General features: G+C 38.5%; 1 long non-coding RNA gene across 1 annotated transcript in view; it reads left to right on the top strand.

Annotated features, from left to right (window-relative positions):
• LOC112551230 overlaps positions 1–9,818 on the top strand; it is a 135,124-nt gene extending 125,306 nt beyond the window's left edge. The window contains exons 2-3 of the long non-coding RNA XR_003095457.1: positions 7,569–7,709; positions 9,421–9,818. This is a non-coding gene — a long non-coding RNA (uncharacterized LOC112551230). The remainder of the gene's footprint in view (positions 1–7,568; positions 7,710–9,420) is intronic.
• Positions 9,819–18,185: the final 8,367 nt, after the last annotated feature.

Below are 18,185 nucleotides of genomic sequence, written 5' to 3'. Positions count from 1 at the left end.
TGCTGAGAACATGTTAACAAGTTTTGGACTGTTTTATATGTTAAAAAAGAATGTGTTTTGAAAGTCTAAAATACTGAATAATGTAGAGAAGATCTCTTGCTCACTTCCTGCTCACACTTTTCCAGAATGCTTTTTGAAAAAATCAAAAGGCACAAATTTAAAAGTATAAAAAAAACAACCAAGAAAAAAAAGAAATAGGAAACCCCACACACAACCTCATTGTCACAAGATATTAAGACCAAAAACTTGGCAAGACTGAGAAAGTAACAGCATCCTTAGTTATGCTGCCTTGGATGATAAATTTATAAGGGCTATCTTTACACTGCCCGCTTTGAATCGCGGTGCCTTCTGGAATTCAGAAGGCATTACTTCTTTGAGTATATTGTTTCAAAACATATTTATTTTTATTTATGTAGATTAAAAACCAATTAGGACTGCACATCCCCAGAACTACAGCACCTATTTTTTCTTATAGCATTGTAGTACCCAGGTGTTAAGTGCTGTAACTAATTTACAAAATATGTGGGGCTAAACCCATAGAGATTCATGACCAGCTGTAACTTTAAACATTGTACTGGCCTCTAAACAAAGATATGGGTGGATTCACAAATTAGGCATTTCCCATCCTGCCTCCTGTAGATGTTCAATCCAGTACATACTCTCATGGCACGTTTAGCAGACTGTATCACATACAATGCAATTTACTTAATAGGTAGAGCTCTGTGTGGAAGGCCCCCATTCAAATGCCTTCTCTTCCGGATCTGGAGCAGGTACTTGAACCCTGTTCTCCTACCTTCCACATGACTACTGTAATCTTAAAGCAGTAAAGCATCTCGTAGTAAGCAGCCTGTGCCATACTCTGTTAGTGGTATCATAGATTTCATAGACATTAGGGCTGGAAGGGACCTCGGAAGATCATCGAGTCCAGCCCCCTGCCCAAAGGGCAGGAAGTCAGCTGGGGTCATAGGATCCCAGCAAGATAAGCATCCAGTTTGCTCTTGAAGGTGTTCAATGTAGGTGCTTGAACCACCTCCGGTGGCAGGCTGTTCCAGACCTTCGGGGCTCGGACAGTAAAGAAGTTCTTCCTTATGTCCAGCCTGAAACGGTCTTGTAGTAGTTTATGACCATTCAACCTAGTCGTCATCCCTTGGGGCACTCTGGTGAACAAACGTTCCCCCAGATACTGGTGGTCACCCCTGATAAACTTATAGGTGGCCATCAGATCACCCCTGAGCCTGCGCTTTTCCAGGCTAAAGAGCCCCAGGGCTCTCAGCCTGTCATCCTAGGGTCTGCTTCCCTGACCTCTGATCATGCGTGTGGCTCTTCTCTGGACTCTCTCAAGCTTCTCCACATCCTTTTTGAATTGTGGAGCCCAAAACTGGACGCAGTACTCCAGCTGCGGCCTCACTAAGGCCGAGTACAAGGGGAGAATAACGTCCCAGGATTTGCTTGAGAAGCATCTATGGATGCAAGCCAGCATTTTGGTCACTTTACTAGCTGCAGCATCACACTGCAGGCTCATGTTCGTCTTGTGGTCAGTGATGACCCCCAAGTCTCTTTCTTCCATAGTGCTAGCCAACATAGTACTGCCGAGCCTATAAGGATGCTGCGGGTTTTTCTTCCCAAGGTGGAGAAGCTTGCATTTATTGGCGTTGAACACCATCAGATTCTCGTCCACCCACTTGCTGAGCCTGTCCAGGTCAGCCTGAATCACCCGCCTGTCTTCTGGTGTGGATGCTTTGTCCCAAAGTTTGGTGTCATCGGCAAACTTGGCCAGTCCGCTTCTGACTCCAGTGTCCACATCATTAATGAAGGTGTTGAACAGTATGGGTCCAAGGACAGAGCCTTGGGGGACCCCACTGGTCACAGGACACCATGATGAGTGACTTCCATCAATTACTACCCTCTGGGTCCGATGGAGCCAATTTTCCAGCCAGTGGATCGTGGTGGACCCAAGGCGACAATTGGCCAGTTTCACCAAGAGGTGATCATGGGATACCAGACTGAAGGCTTTTTTGAAGTCAAGATATATGACATCAATCTCTTCTCCCTTGTCCAGGTGATAGGTCACCTGGTCGTAGAAGGAAATGAGAGAGCACACATTTAGGATTTCAGACAACTGGGATCAAGTCCTGGTTCCAAAACTGGCAAGGGAAGATCTGAACCTTAGTCTTCCACATCCCAAATAAGTGCTCTAATTTCTAGCCTTTGGAAAATAAGTGAGGAGCAGCACCACCTCCTACTCCTTCTTTCTTTTTTCCATGGAGAAAAGCAGTCATAATACCTCTGAAGACTATATGAAGTGAGATGCTTCCCTCTAGTCCAACCCTCTAGTGCTGCTATTGATTTTTGTTGGTACAAGATCAGGCCCACAAACACTAGTTAAAATTCCATGTCAGTGGAACTACTCGTGTTTAAGTGTTTTGCTGGATTGGGCCACAGTGCTCCTCAATTTGCAGGATTAATCCCTAAGGTGCTATATATAAAGGAACCTACCTTTTATATAAAATATTACTCAACTAGATTCTCAACAGTATTACTCGACAGTGATTTCATTAAAAGTTAAGCAGTCTTTAAGGTTAAGCATATATTGAGGCGCTTCCAGTAAACAGGGGTAGCTGTAAAAAGATACTTAGATTGCTTAGGTGCTGTGCAGTATACTGTTAGAGCTGTTACATGTGCCTGTTCAGTTAGAGCTTTGTTGCACAAGACACTTAGCATGTGTTTTATTTATATTGTAGTAAGTGTAACCATGCTGTATTAAAAGTTAGAACATGTTCCGAGCAGTCAATATGGTAATGTTTACTACAATCTCCAAGTATAACCCGCAACATAATAAGAGACCAGAGCCAGTTTAAGACTACTGTGCACTGCATTGCCAGGACTGGGATTGAGAATCAGCTGCTTGTTGGTCCCACACTGAGCACCACACTAGAGCTGGTTCAAGACTCCAGTGTCATGCCCAGCTGGGGACTGACAACCAGCCAGCTATGCTAGTATTGTCTCCTTGGAGCAGTTGGATAATAATTAAGCATGTGTTGTTTACTATAATCTGATGATATTTCTCCCCAGAAAAGTCCTAACTGCTATAATATGATTGCAGTTAGCATGACACAGTCTCACTTACCACCTGTTTTACTGCTTGAATATTTACTGCTTGGACACTCACATTTTAAATGCAGTTCACAGGTCCTAAGTGTAACATGACTGGATGCTGAAAGGTACTTGAAGGAGTGTTGGAGCCCTGGCAGTGTGTGCGCTAGCTGGGCCACTTGGCAATAGTATTCTGTAGGAGCAGGTTGCTTTCAATAAAATGTATTATAGTTTCTGATCTCTGGCTCTCTGACTTATTGAGTGAGCTACCAAATAATGCAAAACAAGGTAAAGAAAAGGGGGAATAAAAGGGACATTTGCCACTTTCAGAGAACTTATAGCTGTCCAGCAATACAGCAGAAAAAAAGGAAGAAATTCAAGTAGACCTTCACTATCTGTATGTTGCCTAGTGGACCCAAAGAGAAAGACCTGGTCAGAGAAGCTATCTTTTCTCAATCTTTTTGCAACTCTCAAATACAAAATAATAACTATGGGAGAGTACTAAAACATTTGAAGAGTGCTACATACCAGAACATGTACAGAGTCTGGAGGACAAGCCAGTTGAACTGGATAGGATTACAGAATCATAGAATCCCAAGGCAATGTGCAGAAAGCACAGTGCAGAGAATTCAGTGCAAAGCAGATCACCAGAAGTACAAATGGGTTACCTGGAGATATGACAGCATGCTGCACATGCTAACGATAACTTTTAAACATCAAAAAGGAATACTTTTCAATTCCTAACAGAGATTACATTTTTGGAAGCAGTCAGAAGCTAAATATATCTACTCTGGACCCACGAATTCTCAACAAAAGCATAGGGACAGCATACATTGAAAAATATGGAAAAAAAACCTGCAGACTAGTGTCTTATACCTTGAGAGCACTTACCAAAACAAAGTGTCTATACGTATACATTGAAAGATAAATGTTAGCTCTGATAATATAGTTGAAAAAAAAATGTGTTAATTTATGTTCTAGCTGAGCCTGTTCACAAACCATGATAACAATAGCCAAAAAGGGATTAACAGATGCACATCCCAAAATAGAGGCATTTTTTCACCTGCCATTGTATAATTTAAATATAAAAAACACAAAAGGAAAACATTTAGTCTACAACAACATGAAAGGTGATCAGGTTCCAGAATTTTAAATGTGGGCAGTCCCTGCAGAAACTACTGCAGTCCCTGCAGAAGGCATGGTGTTAAGGAAAAACATGATAGATAAAATACATGAGGGACATTTGGGCACTGAGAAATGAAAAAGATGAGCAACGATTGGTCCAGTATGAGTGCTGATATTGAATAATCTGTGGAGGTTTATACAACATGTCAGAAATACAGCTCAGCACAGAAGAAATAACCTATTGTAGTCATAGAGGAGATATTAGCTCCTTGGTATCAACTGTGCGCTGACCTATTTGTGCATGAAGAAAAAGTTTACTTAAATTGCTATTCCTACTACCTGGAAATTACATTACTGGAAAATACAACAAGTCATGTCATTACTCAAAATCAGTTGCCAGACATGGGATTCCCAAAATGTAGCTGTTTTGATTTTAAAGGCTTTGCATATAAATATGGGTGTCCCAAGTATCCACAATCCAATGGCATGGTGAAAAATGGGATGCAACTAGTTTGTCCTTGGTGTCTGAAGCTGTGGTTTGTGTGCTTGAGCCCAGATGGTTGTGAGTTCAAGGCTGAATGTGTCCCCTGTACCTGCCCCTGGCCTGGTGCATGCAAGGATCTTGGAGGCTGGACAGATATTTGGCTGGGGTGTTATGACCCCCACACTTGTTCCTGCTCAGGGCAGGGGGTCAGACCTGATGATCTGTTTAGGTCCCTTCCAACCCTGAGCACTATGAAGAAACTGTTAAAGAAAGCAAAACATACAAATTCTGATCCGTACCTGGTGCAGTACCCATACAACATGAATTATCTTCAGTAGAAATCCAGTTTCACAGGAAGATCAGAACCATTTTACCTAATTTACTATACTAGGATATTGTTGACACCTGAGATTTGAATGCATTAAGAGAAGGGGATAAGATTAATCAAAAATAGTTCTATGGCATAGTAAGTATTTATCAGCACTGCAAACCAAGGACATGGTGCTCATATCTAATGGGAAAAAATGACAAAAATAGCATTTCAGATACCTCGTAGGTCGTATCAAGTTGTCACTCTGGAACAACAGCTGTTCTGGAGGAACAGAAGACATTTAGACTAAGTACAGACGTTCAAAAAGCTTGAAGCAGAATCAATCTAATCTATGTGGGTTTCTCCAAACTGCACAGATTAGCTTGGGAGCAAACAGAAAACACATTCACCCTTCAGATGTGGGAGGGGGGAGGGAAGGCACTGGATGAGGGCAGAAGGCAGGAGGTGTTCCCACATGCCTCTCATCAAGGCAGAGAGTGCCAAGGGCAGCCAAGCAGGGACGATCCCTGACTGGCTGCTAAGCACACACTCCCAGCCCCTCACTCCCACCACAGACTCTTCCCCAGCCCTAGGCTTCCAAGAGAGTCCCAGAGGGAGACACCGTGGTACGCTCCCCCCTGCCGCCACTGGCAGGGCTGCCAGATGTGCCATGGTGACCCTTTCTGGGGCTGTCCTGAAAGCCTAGGGATGGGTATAGGAAGGGTCCACAGTGACAGTAGAGGGTTGGGGACATGTACCTGACAGCCATTTAGGGATAGCCCGGCTCTGTAGAAAGGAGGACTGGGATCTAAGGGCCCCAATCCTTCCTTTTATGAAGCACTTGTGTCCCTGCTGCCTAGTGCAAGCATCCTAAGCTGCCTGACATGTCTTGCTGGCTGCTGCTGATACTGGGCCTGATCCCTGCTTGTATGGAGCACTAATGTACCCACTGCCCAAGCCTCCTCTCTGCCTGCCTGAATCCATGATGGCTCGGGTCTGTCACAGCACAGATCAGCTGAGCACCCAGCAGGTACTAGCTTGTCTCCATACAAGGAGAGGCTAGTGGAGAGGGGATGCTGGCAGACGATGACCTAAGTTGAGTCAGGAGAGGATATGCTACTGAAGTTCAATAGACAGGTTTAACCCAAATCAGTTAAATCTGATACTACATTGATCCAGATCTATCTTAGACTGGGATATACCATTTTTAAACCAATCTATGCGCTCCAAACTTCTGTTCTGTTATGGCTAAAGACCAGTTTCTAATCACCTAAACTGGAAAATTGTAATGTCTGCACCTGGTCTTAGAGTTATCAAAGGAGGGAAAGAAAGAGCATCCCAGGACTCATAAAAGATCATCTAGTCAACAAGATTCCACAAGGGAGATTATAGAAACTGCATTGGAGACTTGGAAGAACTGAGAATGCGCTAATGTAAAACAGATCTAACAATTGCAAGGCATGGACAAAGGCAAATCGATACAGGGGAGAGCTGCAACATATCTTTATGCTTCACATCTTTGAAATCTGGTTATGGTTTTGGATATCTTTGTTGTAAAAGGGGGAGATGCTAGAGCAGACAGTTGCTAGAGCACTGCAAATTGTTACATTTGCCTGTTTGGGAAGGTACTTAGGGAGGGGCAGTAGCTGTCTATAGTAGAACATATCTGTTATGATTATTTTTAATAAACTCTATTATAGTTTCTTGACTTTGTCTCTGACTTGTTGGTCAAACCACCATAACACAGCTGCCTATCTAGTCAAATTTCATATGTAGATTACATGTTAACTGAGTCAGTTAGCAGCATGGTAAACCTATTGGGCATTTTTACACATGTTTCAGGGGTAGGGGAGGGAAGCGCATTAGTTAGAGCATCTCTGAGAGACACTCTAATTAAAGGACCCAGAGAGTCATATGTATCAGCATCCCCTACTGAAAAATGTCAACACAGGCACTTTAACTAAATCTCGTTTGATGGGCTTTAGTTAAAGTGCCCCTGCTGCCATTTTTCATTGCGGGGATGCTGATACACATGACACTGGAATCTGCCGGAGCATGGTAGTTACCATGCTCCAGCAGACTCAATTAATCAAGTCTTCTCCAACGCACTGTAATTACAGTGCATTGGAGCAGCCTCACTGCATGTGTATAGGCACCCAATATGATTTAAATTAATGGAGTTTCTCACATGCACCTTTAAAGGTACTCTTTGGAGGCCATTCTGCTTTGGTATGAGGATTTGTTAGTATTTTATAGCTAACTATATAATCCAAGCGTTAATGCTTTTTTGAGGTTTGGGGTGGCACAGATGCTAAGGTGCACAGTTGAAAGACCAGTGGTCACAAGTTTAAGGCTATAGCAAAAGTGCTCACAGAATGACGTGTCAGATTCCAACAAAATCTGTGAATACTGCTAAATATATTTTTTTTAAAGTGTATCAAAATTATTGACTCTGTCAGGGTTAAAATGGGCTAAAAGTATTTTAATATACTTCCAAATTATCAATGAATGCAGATTTTTCATCTTATTCCACCTTGTTCCTACTTTCTTTTGCAGATAACGTTTATATAAGTGCTGCCGAGCTGGTGTAATGCAAGGAAGGAAGCATCATGAAATGGAAACACTATCCTTTTTTTATTGTGGTAGCTGTACTCAGTCTCTCCAGGTCCCATCATTTATTGGGTCAGCTCATACCAGGTAGGTACCTTTTTGTTTAATTTACTTTGAATATCTGTATATGTCTTTGTTTTTCATTTTATGTCAGTGTGAATGGCTTAACTGTGCGTATGTGTGTTTTAAAGTTCAGAGTTTAGTAAATATAGATTCTATATGATATCAAATTGTTCTTTTTGATTATGAAAGGAAATATATAAGTTGTAGCCTTAAACTATTAGAAGGTTAAGATGGCAATTAAAGAATTCTTTTGATTACCACTGGTTGGTGGGGAGAAATACAAAGTGCAGAAGCAGACATGAAGATCAAACGGAATAGGAAATCCATAGAGAATATCACTGAAGAAGAAATAAAATTGTAGACCATTTGAAGTAGCTGAAATATAAATGTACCTGAAATATAAATGTATGATAGAAGTTAATTTTTATAACACATTGTGGCAGCAATCCATATGGTTACCATTATTCTCAATAACTTTGGAGTCAGGTCCTACTGGTCCTTGCATATAAGTTTCATTAGTGGTAAAGGGAATAGAACATCTGTACAAATTTACAAATATACTCTTTGGAAAATGCAAAAAAATGCAAGCTGTGTTATTTTGTTGTAGCTGAATAAATAACATGCTTTTCCTCTTCTCTGATACTCCAAAAAGCAATTAATTTTGAGTGCATGCATAAAGAAAAATCTAAGAATTTAGATTCAAACCACTGGCAGTGTTAAAATAAACCAGTAAGAACAGCTTCTGAGTCATTACATCTTTCTGTGCAACATCTAAGAAAAAAAAAAACTTAACAGAACAAAAAACAACTATCCCATATATCCTTTGTAATTGTTGGTACATTTAACTCCTCCATAAATAGTAAGAGGCTCCAACAGCCACAAAAAACAGTGATGCTTTTTTATTTTAGTGATAGCAATGTTTTTTGGCTGGGATTACAATAGTTCTGTGGATTTCATGATAGCTATGGTTTTTTACATTAACATGTTAGGTGAGCAGTATCCTGTTGCCTACACAATGCACAACATTTATTAAACTCAAAGGGAAAAATCCAGTTTATAACCATCTGAAAAAAGTGGAAATCTTTTGTTTGGTATTAAAGAAAAGCAGGGTTGTTTTTTTTCTGGAATACCAGACAAATATACATATGTATACAAACATATATTCTATATGCATCATGTTTATTTCTTGTACTTTAAATTTAATTAGGCCAATATTTTATATCTGGTTTATTGTGGAGATCGCATTTAGGTGACTTTATCTGCACCATCTACTCAGTGAAGTGGGGGGCAGGAGGGAGATTTTTTGTATAGTTTGGTTGGCCTGTAATGCAAAAAGATCCTTAGAGAGGAAATGAAAAAAAAAAACAACAAAACCCCCACATATTTGAGGGCATATCACATGGTATAAAAACAGAGCAAGACTCTGGTAAAGTATAATGTTACTTAAAAATCTCTTCTTAAAAAGTTTGACTTCAGACTTCAAAAATCATGTCAAAGCAATTTACCTGTCAAAAATATATCTGCTACTTTTTAAAAAAATGAACACCTGCCAAGCCCTACTTATTTTAATGACAACTATCTTCATCTACTAGCACTGGTTTCAATCTAGTCATAGTTTTATAGACTCTACTAAAAAGGCTGTTTGCATTGTATTGCTCTTTCCATCAAATTAGTTTCAGAATAAAATCACAGGTGGAATCTTGATTTTGTCCCTGCTTTGTAATTTTCATCACAGATCTCAGACCTGAACCAAGAGATTACTTGAGTTGGCCAGACATGAGTGTGTTCAGCCTAGCTGGCAGGGGGCCAGAAGTGCGATTATCTCAGAAGATCAAATAAAGCAAGATTCTTTTTTTTCTCCCTGAGCAGTACATCCCCTTCATTTTGCTTTGTCTCAGGTCATTTACTTTTAAAGGTATTTCTTTTTTTATTCAGAGAAAGTGATCCTTGGAAATGACTAACGAACCCTCCCCTTAATTAAATGGAAAAAAACAAATACTTCATTCAAACTGTCTCTGATTTTATATTTAAACAGTATTATAAGAGCAGTAAACAGCAGCCCCCTTTTTTGAGAATTGTTAAAAATAACATAGCAAAAGATAGCAATTAAAATAAACATTAGTACTAAGCTTATATGATCAAGTGGGCAGTGTATTGTATTTAAATAAAAATGTAACCATAAACATTAACTTTACTTTTAAAAAGATATTAAGTTATGGAAAGTGCCAAATGATGATAGGTACAACTTTTTTTTTGAAGAGATGTACTGAGTTTCAAATTCTTTAATTCTCCTTAATGTTATATACTACAGATATATAATCATTTCTGCTATTTATTGATGATACAACTGTAACATTACATGATAAGCTAACAAAAATATATTAAAGTCTAAGCATTAGAATTCTCCTCAGTAAAATGCAAATTAAATTTAACAGGAATCACCCAACTTTGAAACATTTATTTCATTTTTTTGTTGCATCTTTTCACATATTCTAGTTGAGTCTTCTGCCTTTGCATCTAGGGCCCACAGGGAAGTACTGTCTCCCTTCTTTATTAAAATCACAGATGAGCCTTTCATCCTGTGTCATTACATCTTACCTCTAATTCACATATAAAATACACACTCGATTCTACTATGGTTGTCTCCTGAGACATAAAGTATCTCTGATTCCACATCTTTATTTAATCAGTGCTAGAAAATTTATCTGAGAAAGATGTGCTTTTTCTCTTTCAGTTGGTGTATTTATTTTAAAAGTAAGTAACTTAACCAGCTAAATTGTAAGTGCATTGATCTAAAAAAAATATTACTGGTAAGTCATTTTATGTTTAATTTTTATTTATTTATTTTTAGTTAAGTCACTGAATATTTTAAAGTTACCAGTTGTGACATTATGAAGAAAGGCAAAGGAGATGATCAAAAAAGGTCTAGAAACCCCACATGGGAAAAGAATATTTATGAATCAAGTCTAAGTACTCCTGTCAGTTGAACAGAAAGAACTGCAGGCCTTTAGATTTAGGGCCTGGTACAAAGCCTTTAAGTCAGTAAAATCACTTTGACTTTGGGCTTTGTATCAGGTAAGGTTCATTAGCACAGAGAACCAGGAAAGGGAGGAAAGCCTGATCCGTGGCATCCTCTCTTCTGACCAAGAGAGGACTTTTCTGATTGTTGAGGTATTAGGCAAAGTGGATATACATAGAGAACAACTGCTTTTCTTGATATCTCTCCAAACAGCAGCCATGTGTAAGCCTCATAGTGACACAGGATTTTGTGAACTGACATATACCTGTAATAGCTCCTCAGGCTCTAGTGAACTGGTGGCTAAATTGTGGAGGGGTGGGGGGTGGGGGGGGTGGAGAATCCCTTTGCCTCACACACATTAGTAGGAGAATTGGGAATAAATCATTTGGCTTTTTATGTGGTTTTGGATCATGAATGACTAAACAAACTGTAATATTTCAGGAAAAGGCTTTGTGTGATATCTTTATTTGGGGCAACCATAGAGGTGGGAGAGTTGTTGGGCAAGCTTTTGGGCAGAGCTTAGCCTGTGCCTGCTTCTTTTTTAAACCTGAAGAAGGGCACTTTATGTCCAACAGTGTGTCCAACATCTCTCCCAACTATACAGTTGGTCCAAAGTAAGACACCACTAAAAACCTTTGACTTTGGTACATTGCCTGGACCATCATGGCTACAACAACCCTCCTACTTAAAATTTTCTAATGTCCTTTAATTTTTTATTTTTTTTTACCTTGAGTGGGATGTTTTCCAGTTGAGCTTTTGCCACATTCCTCATATTGGTTTCCAAGACTTCCCCATATCCAAATACTAGTTTATCATTTCCCATTTTAAAAGAAAGGACGCTCATTTTTTTCAATGAATGTTGTGACATTAGTCACTTTCCAGACTTCCAAAGTCTTAGATATGGTGAATTTAAAAAAATGCAATGTAGGGGTTTGCCGATTTCCTTCATCACTTCCTTTTCAGGCGTGTGAATCTGCCAACTGGCTCTGGTGCTGTATTTTCTTTGAATACACATTACCTTTTGACAACCAATTTCTATACTACCCTACAATCTTTATGTCTTATATTGAAAAACTGATCCATAATATAGGAAGAGCTCCATCCACTGCTTTATAAAGATTAGACATTGTCACTTTTTATTATACAATGTACATTTATTTCACACTTGTCTGCCTCTAACATGACTGAACAGACGTTTGATCAGATTTTCCGAATAAATCACCTCTGTGCTGAGAATAGCTCATCACAAGAGGTTAAGGGGTGTTTTAGTTTTTGTTTAGGCAAGGAGGGAAAAAAAATTGAAATAGTCAATGCATCCTGAACAGCAGTTTAACTAATCATTGTTGCATCTATATCTATATACAACTTGTGTCTTGGGCCAGGGTTTGAAAATTGGATGTTAATAAGTTAATGTCACTTAAGTTGGAAACAATAATCCTCACACTACCACTCAGCTGGCAGCCAGTGGAGAGATGCCTAATATCCAGATATTCTACAATTCACCATGTTAGAATTCTGCTGACATAGTTCTGGACATGCACAGAAACACCACATCTTGACAACTGAACAGCTCAGTGCCTATCCAGACCAAGGCCTATTTAGTGGGTTTCATAAATGAGGCATTCTTCTACCTCAATGCCTATATATACTCAGCAAGAGGGACTTCATCTTGAAGGTATGCTTTCTTGATTTTTTTTTTTTTTTAATGGGACTTGCTTATATGAAGTTGACAAGTTCAACGTATTTAGGTGGCAGGGTACAACAGATTCCCATGGGAGCAAATTCCCCAGATTTGCACAGTCTTTTGGAGTATCCCTTGAAACCAGCCCAGGAATAGCTTCCAGAGAGGGTGAGCTCCTAGCCTCTTGGATGAGAAGACCTGGCCTTTTGTCCCTGATGCCTTGGTTTGCCATGGTTTCCACCAACAGCTATCTTCTAGCTTAGCTCCTGGAGAGTAACTTTTTACCTGTTCAAGGGGACAAACTACCCCTGAAGACATGTAGCAAAGCAGGCAGCTCTTCTTATACACAAACCACCATTATTAGTCAACAGTAACACAGCAAGCAGATTTCATGGACCCTCAAGCTCAGGTGGTCAATGGTGGTCTCTCTTAAGTTTCTGGGATTTCTCTCCTCCTGCCTATCTTTCTTTCCCTGCTCTTGGTAGGTACAGACATTCAAGAAGCCTGAGGTGGAATTAATCTAAGCTATGTAGTTTTCTGTAAGCAGTGTAGTTTAGATCAGTAGTGAACAGAACACACATTCACCCTTTGGTGGGAGAGGGGCAAATCTTAGACTGGGTTACACCATTTTTAAACCAGTCTATGGGTGCCAAATTTCTGTTCTGTTATGGGTACAAGCTGGTTTCTTATCACTTATACCAGTAAAAGTGCAACGTCTATACCTGGCCTCTGTCTCTGAGAACCTTCCTTTTCTCGCATGATGTTTCTCAGAAGTGATTCTCTTGAACCAGAAATAGCAGGGAATCTCTTCAGGTGCTGTCAACATAGGCAAACTGGTTTCATTGTTGCTGAAATGCCTGTTTTCCCCTAATAGTGCTCAGACAGATCTTCAAGACACAGTTAACTCCTCCGTTCCCAAGCTAGTCAGGGGAATTGTTTCATGTACACGTGCCCACTAACTTGAAAACTTAACAAGTATTTTTCTTCAAATTTGCTTTTTAAATTTTCAGTAAAACCTACCAAGTCAAGCAAGCTTGAAATTAGTAGTATTCAACACACAGTGTTTAGAAGTGCCAAGAGTAAATCCTTGCTCAAATGAAATTAATGGCAAGTTTGCTCTTGACTTCTGTGGGACTAGGATTTTATTCCAGGTAAGACCTATGGGAAAAGTACATGCACATGCACACAATGGTATTTACTTATTGCTATGCCTAGCTAGTTCAGAACTAATACATTTTTAGCACAAATTTGGCAAATATTTACTTGCTGGCTTACTTCTGCAATGAAGAAATACATCTAAATACCTATAATTTGAACAATGGAATGAATGAAAAATTGGGATCTTAACTATTGTAGGGATTTACAATCTCTCTCTCCTGAGAGTTTCATGTAGCTGTATGAAGATGGCTTTATGACTGAAGGGGATGGCTTTTCAGGAAATGTTCCTTTTCCTTTTTCATTTGCAAAATTGTCTAGTTGTAACTTCTAGGTTTTTAAATATTTTTAAACCGTTTGCTTTTATTTGTACTTTTTATGTTCTTCAGAATTAATGCTACATTATATCATGACAGACTAGACCTGTCATCAACGAAATATCATGTGTTGTTTTTTATCATTCATGTGATACTGACTTCACAGAGGAGAGCAGATTATTTTATAACAAAGGAGATAATTATTTCATATCAACAAAAATAAAGAGTACAATAAATCATATATATTATGCTGCATTCGGCCAACATCCATCATGCTGTAAACATCTACATTGTAGACATTATGGAATAAAATAGAAAGTGTGTGCATGTATGTCTTTCCCTCCCTCAACACTTCCTTTGGCCAGAACTCAAAATTCTACATACTGATCACACTAGTCTTCCTAGTCCTCCATGCTGAAAGAGGCAGAAACACATGGTTGTAAGTGCTGATCTGGAATACTATGTTTAAACTGGAACTTCATCTGAGGGATGCACCAGAATATTCTTTGAGGAGTAGTTTTGTCACTCACCATACCTTTTCCTCCTGACTGACACCATCAAATTTTCAAAGTTCCTTCATTGTTTCATGTTTCTTATCTTTAAGGGGTGACCTTTTTTTTTTCTTTTCCTTTTTCTGAAGCTGACAATCCTATCAGTGGAAATGTCATGCTTTGAAAGAGGACAAATATTAAATGAAAAAAAAAATCCTGGCACATGCCTTGCCTCTTAGAGATTGTCACTGTGTACACTGAATAAATAAAAAGATTGCCAGCTGTACTTCAATTCACGCCTGCTTTATTAGCTGTGGTTTTCCACTGTCCGACTTTATTTAATTGTCTGAATAGATGGAGACGAACCAAGAGGCACAGTCAGCTGCAAGATACTTAATAAAGAAATCTGTATTTTTAATCTAGCCATGGAGCACACAACTAGTCTGCTTTTGATGATCTGGCCTTTGTGATGAACCTGACTAAAAAACCACATGTGCTACACTGACTACCTAATTAAGTCATCAGGATGCATTGGAGCAAACTGAGTCTCTCTCGTACACTAGTATAAGTAATTTTAGACTTCTATTGCTTGGTTAATAGAAAGTGGCACTGTTCTAGATTATGACTGATAGAGGTTAGATGGTACAGCTGCTGTAATTGTATTTGCAGGTAGATTTCCCCTTTAAAATACTTTCTTTTGCGTACAAAAAAAAGGCAGAATTATTTCATTTCACTTTTTGTTTTCTCTGATAATTAATTGGGAAGGGAGCCCATAAACATTTTTCTTCAGGTGCTTCATTGTATTGCTATCTTATATTCATATTTAAAAGCATTCTATAAAGCCCAAGACAAAATATAAATTCTTTACAGATTTTCCCAAAGTGATCTTATTTTTGTGATTACAGTGAACTTAGTTTTTTTCTAAATATTTACCTTTAAAAAAAACAGTCCTAATGAAAATTACCTTTAAAAAAGAATCTAAGAAGCATGCTGATACATCAGGAAGGAAAGCAGAGGGAATTGGCCTTCTGAAATTAATTAGATTTGCTCAAATAGCACTTTCATTCTGAATCTGTGAGCCAGACCCAGACATTTTAGCTTATGTTTAGTAGTTCTTAACTGTGTGTATGACCCACTGTAATAAACCAGACTATTACGGTGCCTAATATTACTTGCTGTGAGAGAGTGGCACAAATCAGACTCTACATATTTAGCAGTACTTTGATACAGGATTTTACACGATTGTGTAAGTTTTTTTGGTCACCTTGTTGGCATTGCAGAATTGATACAGAGGTTGTTTTATCCTGACTCTTATCTAGAAAAGATAAAGGATGTATTATGAGGACTTTGATTTAATTTTTTTATCTGCAGGTCCTGTTAATGTCATTGTGCAATAAATGGGAAGATTGGAACAAGTGCTATAGGTATATAGACTAAAATGTGATTAGAAATAGTATGGAGTGAATTAGACGTGACTTTTTTCTGTATACAAAGCTGTTTCAGAAACTAAAGGCAATTTCAAATAAAACCATTTTGTATGCAGTGATTGTTTACTGGACCACATCACTTCTCTCCATAATCGTAAATGATATGTGCATTCAACAGTGCCATCATCCGTGTTTCTTGCTTCTGTGTAGTGTATCACTCTGTCACAGCAATACAGAATGGGCAACCATCTTGCCATTAGTTTCTGAAACACCCTTGCATATTAAAACAAATGACAATAAGCATTCCTCTGCATCTCTCAAGATGTTTCTTTAGTCATAAAAAACAGTTCAAAGTTGTACAGATAAAAAATATTTATTTGGGAAGATGCATCTGTAACACTGTGAAGCCATTAAATCTGTTAAATGACAACGTTCCTTCACTAGTATAGGCAGTCCTCGACTTACAATGTTTTGAGTTACAACATTTTGCACTTACAACATTTATAAATTGACACCCAGTTTCAACTTTCTGACATCGCTTTCGACTTTACAATGCTTGATCCAATGTGATGCCATGCCAGTGAACAAGTTTGCTGTGTCACCCATCTCCCTGGAGAACATCTGTTCAAACTTCCTTGGGCACTTTCTTTAAGAAAGCAGACAAGACTCCAGAAAAACCGGCAGCCAAGACTCCTGAGAAGACTTCAGCCAAGAACCCTTCAAAAAGTCCAACCAAGAGCCCTTGAACAAGTCCAGCAAAGTCACCTCAAATAAGTCTTTCCAAATCAATATGATTGCTATTTACAATATAAATACATTAATGTACCTATATTACTCATCTATAATTGATCGAGTACAAAATTCTGGGGTATTTTTGGTGAAAATAGGGTATTGGGCCTTGGTTCAGGAACCAATCTCCCATTTATAACGTTGTTTTTTTATGAGAAAATCGGTTCCGAGTTACAATGTTTCAACTTGAAATGCAGTTTTCAGGAACCAATTGTGTTGTAAGTCCGAGGACTGCCTGTATGGCGTTAACAAGGGTATTTTTACATTTATGATTTCTTGAGAGGTTATCAATATAATATGAACAGGAACACATGCTAAGTTATTGCTGGTGCTATAAATGGGCATGTCTGGAGGTATTTTGTTACTAGAATATTTGCAACAAGTTTTGAGTGGATTTTATATAATCAATAGCACTCCTATTTGTGTATGTGTATGCATGGAGCTATATATTGCATCATCAGCTCCAGAGGAACAGTTTTGAACAAGCAAAGGTGAGTCTTTGATTTCCAGTAGGTCCTCAACCTTAACTGTAGAGCTTGTGCTAGTGACAGCATCTATTCTAAGTCTTTCTGATGTGCCCATCAGCTTGATAGCAAAACACCTCTGTGGAGTGGAGCAATTGCAATGCAGAATTTTTGCGGAATACATTATTTTCTATATGTTCAGAAAATCCTTTATGGAAGACTTTTTGGCTTTTTCTATAATAGATATAAGAGTTGTTTCATCTCATTTGAAAATCACTGGCTGCTCTTTATATCATTTATGAATGCTGTATAAAGGCTGGCTTCAAAGGACTTAGGTGGAAAGAGACAAAAAGTGTTGTCCTGATTTTCCCCTACAATAAGAAATTTGTATTTTATCAATCATGATAAATTACGATTTGGAAAGTACATAATTCTAATGTTATATATTCATTGTCCAAACAGTAAGTGTATGCAGACTTTAATGAGAAGGTCTCTTTCTTTGCTATATCAAAACAAAAGAACATCTATCTCTTTAAAATTATTCTGCTTAAGGCATTGTTACAGGCTACTATAAAGATGAAAGACCCCTCAAGGGGTGCTGTAAACCACATCTGGTTAGCCGTTTATTGGTAAGTCTCTATGTTTAGACTTGTCTTTAATTATGTTTGGGATGGGATTTTCCTTTCTGGTATTATTTTTTCTTAACAGTATTACCCTAAGGGTAAAATTTAATGATATTATTTAGATCTTAGATTAACTAAGTTTATGCCTACTTTATTTTGACATGCAGCCGATGGGACCACCAAGGTCACACTTGTGATATCTAAAAATAAAAAGCCAGCTAATGGTTCCCCAGCAAGATGCCCCCTCCTTTTCATTGCAAAATAGATCAGGCTTTTCTTCATTTATAGTACTCGCAATAGAGGTTTTCATAGTAATAGCAAATAATTCCCAGTTTACATCCGTTTTATAGTATGTAGTTTACATAAGTAGGTGTAAAATTAGAGATTGTATTTATGCATATGAGTTAATAAAATGTATGTCGTATCCACAAACATTGATAAAACAGGATTAATGGCCATCAGACCAAGAAAAGCATCTTGAAATTAGCAAAAGAAACATAAAGGGAGGCAGCGGAGTTGGCAAAGAGGTTGTGA

Source organism: Alligator sinensis, unplaced genomic scaffold (assembly GCF_000455745.1).
Source record: "Alligator sinensis unplaced genomic scaffold, ASM45574v1 scaffold202_1, whole genome shotgun sequence".
NCBI classification, from domain to species: domain Eukaryota; kingdom Metazoa; phylum Chordata; order Crocodylia; family Alligatoridae; genus Alligator; species Alligator sinensis.
The sequence above is the reverse complement of the archived record's forward strand: the minus strand, read 5'-3'. Positions and strand labels throughout refer to the sequence as shown.